The following is a 5,093-nucleotide window of genomic DNA, read 5'->3' on the forward strand; positions in this document are numbered from 1 at the left end:
ATAAGGAGCAGATAGTGTGAGCGATTCGCACATTTCAATCGCCGAAATAAATCCTCACGGCGAGACTGCAGAAATTCCAACATGTGATTAAAGACAGAGAGGACACGAGAAAACATTTACGGAACCATCAGAACATAGCAGTTAGGCATACGACGAGTATTAAGGCATCAAGTTAGTGCAAAGAGCTCTCCCAGGATCCTAGCACACTTATCTGAGTATAGAGAATATGGCAGCTAGCATGAAATCTAACTATGGTAAAAACCCTTAAAAGTACCAATATGGCAGACTTTACCGTTAAGACTGTCGGGGGGAGCAGATAGTTGCAATTTTCCGCCATATACATCGGCCATACCGAAGGAAATCATACCGGCACGACTACAGGAGTACCTTAGAGTTGCTCTGCAATGGCTGGATCGGCATAATTTTTTCCACAACATGGATAACGGTATCTACGATATGAACAAATGATTCCACAACGTGGATAAAAGTATCTACCATGGAACACACAACTTGGAAAACTGTATCCACAACGTCGACAACTTTATATACAACGTGGAAAACTCTATCCACAACATGGATAACTTTATCCACAACGCGGACAGTTATCCACAACCTGGATAGTTATCCACAACGTGGATAATTGTCCGCAAAGTGGATAGTTATCCACAACGTGGATAAATATACCGGCAATGCGGCTAACTTTATCCACAACATGGATAAGCTTAAACATAACGTGGACAATGTGTATAATTTTATATACTATATAGATGACTTTATCCACAACGTGGATAACTTTATACACAATGTGGATAACTTTATCCACAATGTGGGTAACTTTATCCACAACGTGGATAACTTTATCCACAACGTTGACAACTTTATCCACAATGTGAATATCTTTATCCAAAAAGAGGATAACTTTATCCACAATGTGGATAACATTATCCACAATCTGGATAACATTATCCACAATGTAGATACATTTATTCACAATGCCGATAACTTTATTCACAATGTGGGTAACTTTATCCACAATGTGGATAACTTTATCCACAATGTGGATAACTTTATCCACAATGTGGATAACTTTATCCACAATGTAGATAACTTTATCCACAACGTGGATAACTTTATCCACAATGTGGATAACACTATCCACAATGTAGATAACTTTATCCACAATGTTGATAACTTGATCCCCAATGTGGGTAACTTTATCCACAACGTGGATAACTTTATCCACAACATGAATATACTATATATACTCAACGTGGATAACATTATCCGTGGATTACTTCATCCACATCGTGGAATGCTTCATCCACAACGTGGTTTACTTTATCCATAAATAAAAACACGATGTGAATATAGGTATCCACGTTGTGGATAATGTTATTCATGTTGTGGGTAACGTTATCTGCGTTAAGGATAATGTTACCCCAGTTGTGGATAATGGTATCCACGTTGTAGATAGTTTTTCACGTTGTGAATTAAGTTATCCACGTTGTGGATAAAGTTATCTACATTGTGGTTAAATCATCGACTATGAAAAAATAATTATCTATGTGGTGGATCAAGTTATCCAAGTTGTGGATAAAGTTATCCATGTTGTGGATAAAGTTATTCTCGTTGTGGTTATAATTTTTCACATTGTGTATAAAGTATTCCACGTTGTAGATGAAGTAATCCGCGTTGGGGATAAGTTGTCCAAGTTGTGGATAAGCGAATTTCTTTATCCACAACGTTAAAAATTACAACCACAACGTGGATAAGTTTATCCACACCGGGTTAATTTTATCCACAACGTGGATAAAATTATCCACAATGTTGATAACACAATCCACAAGCTGGATAACACTATCCACAAGCTGGATAACACTATCCACAAGATGGATAACATTATTCACAGGGTGGATAACATTATTAACATGGTGGATAACGATATCCATAACGTGGATAACATTACCCATAACGTGGATAAAATTATCCACAACGTATTTTTAATTATATCTTCTGTATAGACTCGAAAATAGTTGAACAGTTTTATTCAAGAAACTTTCACAGAGAGCTTAAAAGTGTGCTTTGGTGAAAATGGGATGACTATTTTGGAATTTCTGAAAGGGAAGTGGTCCCTCGCCATTAACGCAATTTGTAAAAACACCTGATATCGGAGATGACTGTGACGATTTAAACGAATTATTGTTTTGGTCGTTAGTGTAACTTAAATACAAAAAAATTGTCATGGGAACTTTGGGGTTGGGGTGTCTTGGTGTGCCTCTCCACACCAAATCCCGCCCAAGCGAATACATAGACCGATCAACGCAATATGGGGCTTAAATTAAAGGTTCGTGGGAGTAGAGTTCGAATTTGATTTTCTCTTTCAGAGCCAAGGCACAGTGGGCCATCTTTTGTTCCTTATGCTGTAGGAGAGAGTGCGGCGGAGAGGATCCGGTTCAGCTCGTGCTCTATAACCAATAATCTTTGACCAGATATTTTAGAGAAATAGTTTTGCTTAGGTTACAGGGTCAGTCTAAAAACACACTCCCTTGGAAATTATGGTCCACATATCTTCAATAATTTCGGTAAAATTTTTATTTAATTAATTTTTTTTTTTTAACTAATTTTTTTCATTTTAATTTTTGTTGAAAAAATCCCAGCGAATAGCACACTTTTAATTTAATTTTATCTATTAAAAATAATGTACTACCAAAATCCTTATCAAAACACATATTTACATTGGCCTGGTCTATTTGTTGCACGACCAACTGGCGTGAAAGTGTGCTCTTACAATTCTTTTTCCCCCTTAGTAAAACACTGATGAGGCAATGAGTCTTGTGTGGCGTTGTTGTTCTTGTTTTTGATGGTGTTCATACTGTCAGGTGTGTGGAGTGGTGTCGTACTTAAAACTATGGTTGAATAAAAATTTCACTATAATTGAAGTGACGTTTATGAATGTCATCTATGTGCTGTGGTGGGCTGTGTATGCTAAGGTTGCCGTTTTTGTTGCTTTACTTCAAGCATTCAAGCTCTAACAATCTCATAACTGTTCTATGGGTTTTGTTTTTGCTTTTCTCCTTAAAGGTTTCCAAAGTTCGTGTGTATGTTTGTTTCGCAATGTTGATGGCGATAGTGGTTTTTAATTTTCTTCAATCTCTATGAATGCCAAATGTATTGGCCAAAATATAGAATGCGTGCGTGTGTGTGTATGAATATTTGTTTTCATATCTCATACTGAGTGGCCCTGTGCCAGCGAAGATATCTACCATTTCTCTCTCACTTGAGTCGCTGAGTAAATCTGTACCGATGAATGGTAGGTAGTGCGTTGGTGTAGGTATCTGTCTCGTTGTTGTGTGTTGCTTTCTTTTTAAAGAATTTCAAGGTTACTTCAAGTGTAATGCATGGTTCATGCCAGCAAGCTAAAGAGAGAGAGAGAGAGAGTGAGTGAGAGTGGGAGAGTGAGCAAAATGGGAAAGGGTGGGAATGGCTTTGCATGTGGCTGAATTTCTTATGTGTTTTGTATAGATTTATCTTCATAAGTCACTTGTTTAAGTGCATGTGTGTATGTGTGTATGAGCAACTGTCTACATTCCATACACGACTGAGTGTTTGGCCTCGCACATGTACGCGCTAATGGCAGACAAAAAAGCGCGAGCATGAAGGGATTTCCTTGTCGTTTTTTATTGTGTGTTCAAGGGACATTAAGCTAGATGGACAAAGCAGATGATAGCTTTGGTCTCAGTCGCTGCTCTGCTTGTTATGTTCACATGATTTTAAAACAATCACGAGTTGCTTTTCCTTTGCCTTGCCAGGCGCTACAAATTTTCTACACAATATTTGCTAAAATTTTCATGCATGAATTTTTCATAGCTGAGTTTTTTCTGTTGTTGTTGTTGTTGTTATATGTGTATTTCTCCATGTAATTGTAGTTGTTATTGTTTTGTGATATTTTTGTCTTTATTTGTTACTGTTATGAGCGAGAGTATGGTTTCAGTTACTAATTAAAATGCACGCAATTCATCCCAAAAGCAAACAAGCGAATAATAACCAAGCAAATGGTTATCATTTTTTGCATTAAGGCATATAAGGGTGTAACGGAAAATGAAAAATGTGTCTGTCTTAAAAAATTTATTTAAAAAGAAAAATATATTTAATAATTTTTTAAAAACTTAATACAATTTTAAAAAATTTTTTATAGAACTTAAAGTTTGAAAACATTTTCATAAGAAATAAAATTTTGTCAAAAGAAGATTTTGAACAAATCTTATGCATAACGTCAACTTGCGTTGACAGCTGAACCGATTACCTTAAAATTTTCACAAATTCTTCAGACCAACCAGGAAGGAAATATAGGCTATATAATTTTTTGACATCGCAAGGGGGGCGGACCCTCCCCCTTACCGCAAAAGTACTAACCAAAAATGAAAGCGGATCGATCGGATGGATTGGAACTCAAATAAAAGGTATTCAGAGAAGAGTACAAATTTCATATTAAAAATTGGCTCCAACTTACTGGGGGACAACCCCAACCCCAAAACCCCCTAAAATAGGTTTATTGGACGATCATGACAACATGGGACTCAAATGAAAGGTATTCGAGAGTAGATTACGAAAATGGTCAGGAACCAGGAATAGGCTTCATAATTTGTTGATATCGGATGGGGGCGGACCCTCCCGCTTGCCATGGAGGGAAGTCAAGGTTGTCTTTATCCCTAAGAAGAATAAACCACAGTACTACAAAGGATTATAGGCCTATTAGTCTGTCTTCGTTTTTGCTGAAAACACTGGAAAGACTGATTGATCTGAGGGTGAGAGGGGGACAGACGCCGGAAATCTACAGTGGGCACAACACACATACCTCAAAGGCAGATCGGTGGAGACGGTCCTTCACGAGGTGGTACAGGAGGTCGAGACGTCAGTCCGGCAGAAGGGGTGCACTTTGAAGGCCTTCTTGGATATTGAGAAGGCCTTCAATAATGTGGAGATAGGGGCGATAGTCCCGCACTGGACCGCTCGGGGATTCAAACCTTAATCTCCCAGTGGACCAATAATATGCTTTATGGCAGGATTATTAAGGCGAATCTGGGAGATAGTGT

This window comes from Stomoxys calcitrans, chromosome 3 (genome assembly GCF_963082655.1).
Source record: "Stomoxys calcitrans chromosome 3, idStoCalc2.1, whole genome shotgun sequence".
Classification (NCBI taxonomy): Eukaryota; Metazoa; Arthropoda; class Insecta; order Diptera; family Muscidae; genus Stomoxys; species Stomoxys calcitrans.